Below are 13,244 nucleotides of genomic sequence, written 5' to 3'. Positions count from 1 at the left end.
CATTAAAAAAATGTAAGTGTATATATATTCATCATACAATATTAGACTTATTCATAATAGTGTTTTTATAGGTGTTTGAAATATTGAAGTGTGACATATTTTATTTCTAATTATTAATCATCCCATGGATTAGCACCTTTATATGATATACATATCAATCAATCAATCAATGTTTATTTATATAGCCCTAAATCACTAGTGTCTCAAAGGGCTGCACAAACCACTACGACATCCTCGGTAGGCCCACATAAGGGCAAGGAAAACTCACACTCAGTGGGACGTCGGTGACAATGATGACTATGAGAACCTTGGAGAGGAGGAAAGCAATGGATGTCGAGCGGGTCTAACATGATACTGTGAAAGTTCAATCCATAATGGATCCAACACAGTCGCGAGAGTCCAGTCCAAAGCGGATCCAACACAGCAGCAAGAGTCCCGTTCACAGCAGAGCCAGCAGGAAACCATCCCAAGCGGAGGCGGATCAGCAGCGCAGAGATGTCCCCAGCCGATACACAGGCAAGCAGTACATGGCCACCGGATTGGGCCGGACCCCCTCCACAAGGGAGAGTGGGACATAGGAGAAAAAGAAAAGAAACGGCAGATCAACTGGTCTAAAAAGGGAGTCTATTTAAAGGCTAGAGTATACAAATGAGTTTTAAGGTGAGATTTAAATGTTTCTACTGAGGTGGCATCTCAAACCTTTACCGGGAGGGCATTCCAGAGTACTGGAGCCCGAACGGAAAACGCTCTATAGCCCGCAGACTTTTTTGGGGCTTTGGGAATCACTAATAAGCCGGAGTCCTTTGAACGCAGATTTCTTGCCGGGACATATGGTACAATACAATCGGCAAGATAGGATGGAGCTAGACCGTGTAGTATTTTATACGTAAGTAGTAAAACCTTAAAGTCACATCTTAAGTGCACAGGAAGCCAGTGCAGGTGAGCCAGTATAGGTATATATGTATGTATATATGTATATAAAGGTATATACAGTACAGGCGTAATGTGATCAAACTTTCTTGTTCTTGTCAAAAGTCTAGCAGCCGCATTTTGTACCAACTGTAATCTTTTAATGCTAGACATGGGGAGACCCCAAAATAATACGTTACAGTAGTCGAGGCGAGACGTAACAAACGCATGGATAATGATCTCAGCGTCTTTAGTGGACAGAATGGAGCGAATTTTAGCGATATTACGGAGATGAAAGAAGGCCGTTTTAGTAACGCTTTTAATGTGTGACTCAAAGGAGAGAGTTGGGTCGAAGCTAATACCCAGATTCTTTACCGAGTCGCCTTGTTTAATTATTTGGTTGTCAAATGTTAAAGTTGTATTATTAAATAGAGGTCGGTGTCTAGCAGGACCGATAACCAGCATTTCCGTTTTTTTGGCGTTGAGTTGCAAAAAGTTAGCGGACATCCATTGTTTAATTTCATTAAGACACGCCTCCAGCTGACTACAATCCGGCGTGTTGGTCAGCTTTAGGGGCATGTAGAGTTGGGTGTCATCAGCATAACAGTGACAGCTAACACCGTATTTGCGTATGATGTCACCTAGCGGCAGCATGTAGATGCTGAAGAGTGCAGGGCCAAGGACCGAACCCTGGGGAACTCCACACGTTACCTTAACGTAGTCCGAGGTCACATTGTTATGGGAGACACACTGCATCCTATCAGTAAGATAAGAGTTAAACCAAGACAGGGCTAAGTCTGACATACCAATTCGTGTTTTGATACATTCTAATAATATATTATGATCGACGGTATCGAAAGCAGCGCTAAGATCGAGGAGCAGCAACATAGATGACGCATCAGAGTCCATCGTTAGCAATAGATCATTAGTCAATTTTGCGAGGGCTGTCTCCGTGGAGTGATTTGCCCTGAAACCGGATTGAAAGGTTTCACATAGATTGTTAGACGCTAAGTGTTCATTTAACTGCTCCGCAACAATTTTTTCGAGGATTTTTGAAATGAAGGGAAGGTGAGACACCGGTCGGTAGTTTACCATGAGGTCAGGGTCGAGGTTAGGTCTTTTAAGAAGAGGATGAATAACCACTTTTTGGAATGCTAGGGGAACAGTGCCAGAGGAAAGTGATAAGTTTATAATATTTAGCACTGATGGACCTAATAATACAAAGAGCTCCTTGATCAGTTTCCCAGGAAGAGGGTCAAGTAAACATGTTGTTTGTTTTATTCCATTTACACATTGTAACAATTCCTCTAATGTTATTTCCTCAAAACGAGAGAAACTATTTTGGAGGGCAGTATCCGCCGTATATACAATCGTGTCAGTGTTAATAGAACCCCGTTGTAGCTGGGACGCATTGTCTTTAATCTCCTTTCTAATGACTTCAATTTTCTTACTAAAGAATTGCATAAAGTCATCAGCTGAGTGGGTGGAGCTACTGGAAGGAGTCCCTTGTTGGGTTAGCGATGCTACCGTACTACTTTTTAACTTTAGCGGTGCTATGTTATCAATGGTTTCGCGCAGGGCGTTGTTAAAGTTGTTAGTGAGGTTATCAATAGAGCCCACATACTTTGGGAATGGTGCCATTACCGAGGGCAGTAGGTCAGCAAGAGTTGTCGTTGTGGCAGCATTAATGTTGCGGCTGCTGTAGCATTTATTATTATGAGTGTGCCGAACATGAGTCTGAACTTCAAATTTTATAAGGTAATGATCGGACATTACTTTAGTATACGGGAGTATCATAACTTTGGAAACGGTGATACCTCTGACAAGCACTAGGTCTATCGTATTATGGCTGCGATGCGTCGGTTCATTTATTATTTGTGTAAGGCCGAAGCTATCAATTAGTCTGGAGCGCCACGCATGGTGGGTCCGATGGGGTATTCATATGAATATTAAAGTCCCCCATTATAATTATATTATTGGCGTGCATCACTAGATCAGCAACAAACTCTGAGAATTCACTGATAAAGTTTGAATAGGGCCCTGGAGGGCAGTAGATAACAGACACCACCATGCTTGACGGTGGAATGGTGTTCCTGGGATTAAAGGCCTCACATTTTTTTCCTCGAAAAATATTGCTGGACATTGTGGCCAAACAGCTAATTTTTTGTTTCATCTGACCATGGAACTTTACTCCAGAAAGTCTTATCTTTGTCCATGTGATGCCAGATGAAACAAAATGAGCTGTTTGGCCACAATACCCAGCAAAATGTTTGGAGGAAAAAAAGGTGAGGGCTTTAATCCCAGGAACACCATGCCCACCGTCATTGCTGTATATATACTAACATTGCTGTATTTATAATAATATTGCTGTATATATACTGCATATAACATTGCTGTATTTATAATAATATTGCTGTATATATACTGCATATAACATTGCTGTATTTATACTTCTGGCCCAGCATATTTGGTCACATGTTCAGTAGACCAATAATAAATTCATAAAAGAAGCAAACTTCATGAATGTTTTTAGTGACCAACAAGTATGTGCCCCAATCACTACATCACAAAAAAATAAGAGTTGTAGAAAGTATTTGAAACTCGAGACAACCATAACATGATGTTCTTTACAAGTGTATGTAAACTTTTGACCACGACTGTATGTACATCATCCTCACGAGACAACCAAACTTGTCATACACAATATATTTAAGAATGATGTTGGTAATCAAGTATAAAGTTAGTAAAGATGTGAGAGTAAGAAGTAAACAAAGCTGTTCTGTGTAACACAACTTGATGATGTTTCTTATAATAAACATCCAGTAGTTGACGTTGTCGCTCCTTCTCCTCTTTTCTTGGCCAAAGTTCCTCCTCATACTTTGCTGTGGTTCTTTGGCACATTTTCACACAATCACAACACTTTACACTCACATTAGTTCCCTACTAGGCGATGTTTAAATAACTTCCTCGTCTCTTTGTTCGCAGCTAACAAGCTAAGCTAACTAGCCAGCTAAACTAGCTGCAAACTTTCTTAAAATAAGCTAGTAAACAAAGTGCGCTCAGACTGATGTATCCGGCTACAAACAATTATTAACCGTGTGTACTCTATGAAACAACATATATGTAAGAATACAGAAATATATTGCCCCCGTTTAGGCCTTCTCCGTCAGAGGCCATCTTGCTTTATCACCCGAACGGTCCACGCATGTGCGTACCAGACGTCACTTCCGTTAACTTGTTTTGCCACACTTACTTACCATGCTTCTTTTGTGTCATCTGTATTTCAATAACAACGTCATCATAAACCATTACATACAAAACAATCGTCATTAAAAAATAAGGTGAAACAGCACAGATCTGTACACAAACATGAAAGATGTGTTCAGCAGCCTTAAATGGAAAATAAATCGATTTTTTAAATTATTTTATAATAAGTTATTTATTTCGGGAATCTAAAAATGTTAAAGAAAATAGTTAGGTTACAGTAAGTGCTTTGTTTAAAAAATATCAACATTTCAAAAATAAATGATGCGATGGGAGTTAGTGGCGCCCCCGTGTGTCATTCATTACAATGACAGAAGCGTAAAAGTGGTTGAAATTGTGGCGATACACCTTGTTTATATTCATATTCTTGTTCCCTTTGACTCCGAGGTAAGCTATTATTTTTTTATACATACATTACTAAAACATACAAGTATGTCATTAAGATGGTAGTGGCTGCTGGTGGCAGGAGCTCTGTGCTCTTGTGTCATCCTTTTCTCTTCCTGCTGTTTCCCTCTTCTTTTAATGTGGGGTTTTTTTGCCTTTTTGTTGGGGACCCTTTGGGACTGTGTGACAAGGGGTGGCACTTTCGTGACTTCTGCGTTGCTTTTTTTGTGAACTTCTGGATCTGCCTACCGGGAGCCTTTTGGCCATGGAGACCAACTGCTGGGTCTCCCAGAGTCCATTTGGAGAGACTGGAAGAGATGCGGATGAAGAGACAGGACTGCGGAGCAGGTGCTGAGCGCCGTGATGGACAAGCTTCACAGTGTCTTGGCTGAATGAGCAGGTATCGGACACCTTGGTCTCCTTGGACGCGTCCTCGCTCATCCATGTGGACTGGACACTGGCCGAGAGTTGGTGGGCGGCTCTCTTGGTTGCTTTGTTGGGTCTGCTCCTGTCTCTGGCCATGCTCCTCCCACCCCAGCAGATGATGGTGTGGAACACCGCAGAGGCCCCACAGTGTATATGGGTGTTGAAATGATGTTTTTGTTTGGTTGCTTGTGAATGCATGGTGCAATCGTGTGTGCGCAATATATATTATTGGTTAATTATTTGTTGTTGTTTTACTTTTACTTTTGTAGCAGTAAGTAGAAATAACACTGCTGGAGTGGCAGCTGGTTGCATCAGATCTGCTCTTTTAATGTCCTTTGTGTTCTTTGATGTTTCTCTCTTACGCACGTTTATGTGTGCTATGGCTATGTGGTTTTTCTATTTCTTCCCTCGGCCTCGGTCTGGACCACCTCTCCAGCGGCCCAAGCTTTGACTGAACATTTTTTCATTTTACTCAGCGCTCTCCCCAGCATTTACCTGTTTCTCACCTTTTTTGTAAGGGGCGCCTCTTCTGTCTCCCTGGAATGTTTGCCTGCTCTTGAATGGGATTGTCACAGCTAAACAATGTGTGCAAACCATGCAAATGCGCGTATTGATACCTGGGATATGGCGAGGACTTTTTCATTTTCAATTCAAGTCAATGTGTCGATTTCCACTGCTGCCGAACCCTTTGTCTGTGCCGTACCACAACCCTGCGCTAAATATAAGCAGAGCTTTTATATTTGCCAGATGGCACAATGCGGCAGGTCAATGGAGTTAAGATCTGCTTCAGTGGAACAGAAAGCCACGCTTAAACATAATAATACATTATCTGGTTTACTTTCAAAATAAAATATTAAAAAACTGTTTTGTTCAATGAAAATCTCCCCCAACATTTACTAAGATTAAACACAAATACGGCAACAAGAGAAGTTTCCAACCTTACTCTTTTCTAAATGAAATGTGTGCAGCTGAGTCTGTCTCTCAGCAGTAAATGTGCTGCTGCTTGCTGCTTGCTGCTTGAATAGATGCTGCAGTGTAAAACACTAAATGGCACATATGTCCTCTCTGTATGCATTGCAACTCTAAAGTACTTTTTCTACATTCCAATTGCATTTACTGATGAATAAACAAGCAACTCCACTCACGATGACTCTAAAGTTCAGTGATGTGTTGCTAACTTCTGACTTTTTCATCTTTGTTGATGTTTTGCAGTAGTTATCAACCATGATGTAACAATGCTGCTCATCTACCAGAGTCCACATTTTGTTAACAATGTTGTTCATTCCTACTTATAATTGGATAATAACATCAATAATATGCAATGGTAATTTTTGGGGAGATTTTATAAGACACAAAAACAAATGAAAATATTAAAATGTCCTGTCTTCAAAGATGAGAAGAAAAAAAAATATTAGATACATATTTAATATTTAATACATGCACACAACTAAAAAAGTAACTACAGGCCAACATATAACAGTAGAAGATGAGAAACACTACATACAACTTCAAATATACATTCATTTTAAAGGCCGACTGAAATGAGATGTTCTTATTTAAAGGGGGATAGCAGGTCCATTCTATGTGTCATACTTCATCATTTCACCATATTGCCATATTTTTGCTGAAATGATTTAGTAGAGAACATCAAGGATAAAGTTCACAACTTTAGGTCGCTAATAGAAAAAGCCTTGCCTGTACCGGAAGTAGCAGACGATGTGCTCGTGATGTCACGGGTTGTAGGGCTCCACACATATTCACATTGTTTATAATGGGAGCCACCAGCAGTAAGAGCAATTTGGACCGGAAAAGCGACAATTTCCCCATTAATTTGAGCGAGAATGAAATATTTGTGAATTAGGATATTGATAGTGAAGGACTAGAATAAAAAAAAAAAATAAAAAAAAAAGCGACGGCTCCGGGCGGCGGCAGTGTGAGCGTTTCAGATTTAATTAGACACATATACTAGGATAATTCTGGAAGATCCCTTATCTGCTTATTGTTTTAATAGTGTTTAAGTGAGATTTTAAAGATAGTAAAGTTATACCTCGAGGTTGGACGGCTGCGGTGAACACGCAGTGTCACAGAGAGAAGCCGAGGAGCCAAGCTCACAGCTGCCTTTTTTGACAGCTGCTACAAGACGACAAATAATCCACTGATGTCTCATGTTAGATATATATCACAATTTTCCCATCCAAAAACATGCTGGTTGACGGAGAGAAAACATGTTCGCTTGACCGCTCTGTGTTAAAGCTTCACAACAAACAAAGAAACACCAGCTGTGTCTCGGTGCTAAAGACAGCTGCAATCCACCCACCGCATTATTATTTATAGTCTCCATCATTAAATGAAAAAAAATTGCAAGAGATTCAGCAACACAGATGTCCAAAATATTGTGTAAGCAGACGACTTTTAGCCGCTAGTAGTGCAACCTAATATTTCCTGACAGTCCGTGACGTCACGCATACGCGTCATCATCCCGCGGCGTTTTTTAACAAGAAACTCGCGGGAAATTTAAAATTGCAATTTAATAAGCTAAAAAGGCCATATTGGCAAGTGTTGCAATGTTAATATTTCATCATTGATATATAAACTATCAGACTGCGTGGTCGCTAGTAGTGGCTTTCAGTAGGCCTTTAAACATGCTGTGTTTTTAAAGTACATTTAGCACAATCACTGTATAAGTGTTTTTAAATCCCTGCAGCTTCCATGACTGTTGCACACTTGTGTTTACTGACCTGATACTTATACCGGAACATCTTATTACACACAGTGCAACTAAATGGTTTCTCTCCAGTGTGTGTTCTCATGTGCGTGGACATGTCAGGCTTTCTGCAGAAACTCTTCTTACAAACAGAGCAAGTAAAAGGTTTCTCTCCAGTATGTATTCTCATGTGTGTGGTCATATGTTGCTTTGTGGAGAAACTCATCTTACAAACAGAGCAAGTAAAAGGTTTCTCTCCAGTGTGTGTTCTCATGTGTGTGGTCAAGGCAGGCTTCATTGAGAAACTCTTCCTACAAACAGAGCAAGCAAAAGGTTGCTCTCCAGTGTGTGTTCTCATGTGTGTGGTCATGTGTTGCTTTATGGGGAAACTTTTCCTACAAACGGAGCAAGTAAAAGGTTTCTCTCCAGTATGTGTTCTCATGTGTGTGGTCATGAAATGTTTTCTTGAGAAACTCTTCTTACAAACAGAGCAAGTAAAAGGTTTCTCTCCAGTATGTGTTCTCATGTGTGTGGTCACGTCAAGCTTTCTGGAGAAACTCTTCCTACAAAAAGAGCAAGCAAAAGGTTTCTCTCCAGTGTGTGTTCTCATGTGTGAGGTCATTTGTTGCTTTGTGGAGAAACTCTTCTTACAAAAAGAGCAAGTAAAAGGTTTCTCTCCAGTATGTATTCTAATGTGTACTGTAAAACGACTCTTGTGTCTAAATGATTTCCCACAATCAGAGCAGTCCAAGTGTTTGTTGTTAGTGCGATGTCTCGTATCACCTTTAGAATTATTTTTACTCTCCAAAGGTTTTTGGATGTGGTCACTGTGATCAGAAGAGTGTGACATCATGTGGTCCATGTCTGACAGTGGAGCAAAGATGCTGTCTGGTTCTGACTTTATATCTTCACAATGCTCTCCATCAGCTTCTGTGATGTGTTGACTTACAAGCTCCGCCCCTCTGTTCTCCTCACTTTGACTGTGATGAAGCTGTAAGGACTGAGCTTCATCTTCATCATGAAGCTGCTCCTCTTTAATGTGGGAGGGGGCCTGTAGCTCCTTCTGTCCCACACTGGAGCTCCACTCCTGCTGCTTGGAGGGAATATCTTCATGACTCTCTGCTGACACCTGCTGGACGTCTGCAGAACATACAACACAAATGAGGTGTTACTGTATTGAAGTTTGCAGTATTCAAACTATTCACATGTGAGCTAGGTCAAACAGACAGTGATGGGCAAGCGACATGGAAAATGTAGTAAGCTAAGCTACAAGTTACTCTCCATTAAATGTAGTTAAGATATCCTCAGAGAATTGTAGCAAGCTACACTACAAGCTACACTGCAAAAGTAGCTTGCCACATCAAAGCTACATTTAACAGCATTTCTATCTATTGGCCCACATGTATAATATCAATGTTAATGTAACTGAGAGTGTACACATGGACCCAGTGAGGTTCCATTGCTGTTAACTACCTGTCATTCAGCTGGGGATACCTTACAACTACCTCAAGGGGTCCCCGCAATCCACTGTATGTATTTATTTATTTATTTTATTTCTACCCTTCTTGAGACACCATCAAGGAAAAGTAGCTTCCGTATGAGCAGGTGTGAACAAGTTAGGACATACATCATGGTCCCAATACGGAAAACCATTGCATCGAATAGAGAATGTCTCATTTGCACCCCTGCTGGTGAAATCTATCAAAATGAGAGTGGTCCCAAAAAGGAGGAATTTTTCAAATTGACTGTGTGTCGGTTTTGAAAGTGCTCCCCTTCTGAGCAACATATGAAATAACAAGTGTATGTAAGACATTGAAATGTGACCCTTTTGGCCAATATTATTTAAAAAAATATGTTTACACACACACACACACAGAGAGAGAGAAAGAGATCGTAATAACATCAAGTAAATAATGTATCAATCAATGATTATTTATATAGCCCTAAAACACTAGTGTCTCAAAGGGCTGCACAAACCACAACGACATCCTCGGTAGAGCCCACATAATGTAGAATAAAAACCAGTAAAAAACAAAATCCAAAAGAAATTCAAGAAAAACTTATTTTTTTCTATATTGGAATAGTATGTATATATTAATAATGTTGTAAATATAAATCTTGATATATCTAAAAAGGCTGAACCTAAAGAGGTAGGCATTTTTCAGAGGTCTCAAGAAGGTCACACATACAAGAATGTATAGTATGTATGTGTGTGTGTGTGTGTGTGTGCGTATGTGTGTGTGTGTGTGTGTGTGCGTATGTGTGTGTGTGTGTGTGTGCGTATGTGTGTGTGTGTGTGTGTGTGTGTGTGTGTTGTGTACAAACCCTGTTTCCATATGAGATGGGAAATTGTGTTAGATGAAAATATAAACAGAATACAATGATTTGCAAATCATTTTCAAGCCATATTCAGTTGAATATGCTACAAAGACAACATATTTGATGTTCAAACTCATAAACATTTTTTTTTTGCAAATAATCATTAACTTTAGAATTTGATGCCAGCATCACTTGACAAAGAAGTTGGGAAAGGTGGCAATAAATACTGATCAAGTTGAGGAATGCTCATCAAACACTTATTTGGAACATACCACAGGTATGCAGGCTAACTGGGAACAGTTGGGTGCCATGATTGGGTATAAGTGAAGTGAATTATATTTATATAGCACTTTTCTCTAGTGACTCAAAGCGCTTTACATAGTGAAAGCCAATATCTAAGTTACATTTAAACCAGTGTGGGTGGCACTGGGAGCAGGTGGGTAAAGTGTCTTGCCCAAGGACACAATGGCAGTGACTAGGATGACAGAAGCGAGAATCGAACCTGCAGCCCTCAAGTTGCTGGCATGGCCGCTCTACCAACCGAGCTATGCCGCCCCCGTATAAAAACAGCTTCCCAAAAAATGCTCAGTCTTTCACAAGAAAGGATGGGGCGAGGTACACCCCTTTGTCCACAACTGCGTGAGCAAATAGTCAAACAGTTGAAGAACAACCTTTCTCAAAGTGCAATTGCAAGACAATTAGGGATTTTAACATCCACGCTCCATAATATCATCAAAAGGTTCAGAGAATCTGAAGAAATCACTCCACGTAAGCGGCATGGCCGGAAACCAACATTGAATGACCATGACTTTCTCTCCCTCAGACAGCACTGTATCTAAAACCGACATCAATCTCTAAAGGATATCACCACATGGGCTCAGGAACACTTCCGAAAACCACTGTCACTAAATGCAGTTGGTCGCTACATCTGTAAGTGCAAGTTAAAGCTCTACTATGCAAAGCGGAAGCCATTTATCAACAACATCCAGAAACGCCGCCGGCTTCTCTGGGCCCGAGATCTTGTATGATGCAAATTGGAAAAGTGTCCTGTGGTCTGACGAGTCCACATTTCAAATTGTTTTTGGAAATATTCAGCACGTGTTACAACAGCGTGTTTTCGTAGTAAAAGAGTGCGGGTACTTTCATGGCCCGTCTGTAGTCCAGACCTGTCTCCCGTGGAAAATGTGTGGCGCATTATGAAGCGTAAAATACAACAACGGAGACCCCGGACTGTTGAACGACTGAAGCTCTACATAAAACAACAATGGTAAAGAATTCCACTTTCAAAGCTTCAACAATTAGTTTCCTCAGTTCCCAAACGTTTATTGAGTGTTGTTAAAAGAAAAGGTGATGTAACAGTGGTGAACATGCCCTTTCCCAACTACTTTGGCACGTGTTGCAGCCATTAAATTATAAGTTATTATTTGCAAAAAAAAAAAAGTTTATGAGTTTGAACATAAAATATTTTGTCTTTGTAGTGCATTCAATTGAAAATGGGTGCAATTCATATGGAAACAGGGTTTGTATTTGTTCCCGTCTTGAGATATCAACAAGGAAAAGTAACTTCCATATGAGGACTGGTGAACAAGTTAGGACATAAATCATGGTCCCAATACAGAAAACCATTGCATCTAATAAAGAAGCAAATAACAAGAGTCTGTGAACATTTCTCCAAAGTCAGGATTTTTTGTTGATTTAATGTGCATAAAAATTGTACATTGACATTTGCAAAGACAGGAATATATGATAAAACAAGACGGCAGATAAAGAAGGACTAAAGAAGGACATCCCAATTCCTCCCCCTCTGGTCAACATATGAAATAACAAGTCAGTCTAAATATCTGAAGTGCTCCCCCTCTGGCCAACATATGTAATAACAAGTGTGAGTAAGAAATTGAAATGTGCCTCCTTTGGCCAAAATGTACAAAATAAATATGAAGACAGAGACATACTGCAAAAACTTCAAGTAAATAATTTAGATTAAAAACCAATTACAAACAAAACATTAAAAAAAAAAAAATATATATATATATATATATATATATATATATTCAAATTAACTAAAAGCTTACATTTTTTTCACATTTGCATAGTATGTTAATATTAATATTGGAAATATAAATTGTTATATATCTAAAAAGGGTGGTCTTAAAGAGGTAGGCCCTGTTACTTCTAATAGAGAGCCAAACACTAGATAGAGTCTGTGAACATTGCTCCAAAGTCAGGATTTTTTATTGATTTAATGTGCATACAAAAGGGAACTTTGACAGGTGCAAAGGCAGCAATATATGATAAAACAAGACGGCAGCTAAGGAAGGACTTCCCTATTCATCCCCAAAAAACACACCAGGTGAGCAGCTGATTTGACCACTTCCAGTGCTGACGTAAGACAACCCGCGTCCCACGTGCTGTTTTTTTTAATAAAATAAGTTTGTTTCCATCAATAATCAACCATTTTGTGTGATCAGTTTAACAGTAAAGAATATGCATAATTAATAATCATACACATTTACACACACAGAAAAAAGAAAAAGAATGACGGAAAAAGGAATAGGCTGAAGCCAAAGCTTATATGTGTCTTGGCACTAAGAGGGATTACCCCCAATACTTCTTAGATGGAAATAAACATCATGACAACATAAAGGAGGTAGTTAAAAGCCTTTGTAAATATTGGACCAAAATTGGAAGAAAGGATTCCAGACCCAGTTTTAACTGAGGACTATATTAATAAATCCCAACTCCATGTTCCTCAGTAATGTGACACATGAGGAAATAGTTATAGTCGTGAAGAAATGCAAATCTAAGACTTCAACTGATAGTAATGGAATTGATATATAAAAGATAAAAAAGGTAATTGAAGAGATCTCAGGACCCTTAATGTATATCAGTAACCTATCATCTCAAACAGGTACATTCCCAAACAAAATGAAAATAGCTATAGTTTTACCAATTTATAAAGATGGAGACAAACACCAATTTACAAATTGTAGACCCGTTTCTTAACTTCCACATTATTCTACAATCATTGAACAACTGTTCAATAACAGATTAGAGAGTTCATAAATAAACATAGAATACTCGATGAGAGCTAATACTTCAACTTTAATGGCTTTAATTGAAATGACAGAAAAAATGACCAATGCAATAGATCATAAAAAATGTGCAGCAGCAGTGTTTATGGATCTAACTAAAGCATTTGACACAATGAATCACAATATTTTAATCAAAAACTTAGAAT

Source organism: Nerophis ophidion, unplaced genomic scaffold (assembly GCF_033978795.1).
Source record: "Nerophis ophidion isolate RoL-2023_Sa unplaced genomic scaffold, RoL_Noph_v1.0 HiC_scaffold_62, whole genome shotgun sequence".
Lineage (NCBI taxonomy): Eukaryota > Metazoa > Chordata > Actinopteri > Syngnathiformes > Syngnathidae > Nerophis > Nerophis ophidion.
The sequence above is the reverse complement of the archived record's forward strand: the minus strand, read 5'-3'. Positions refer to the sequence as shown.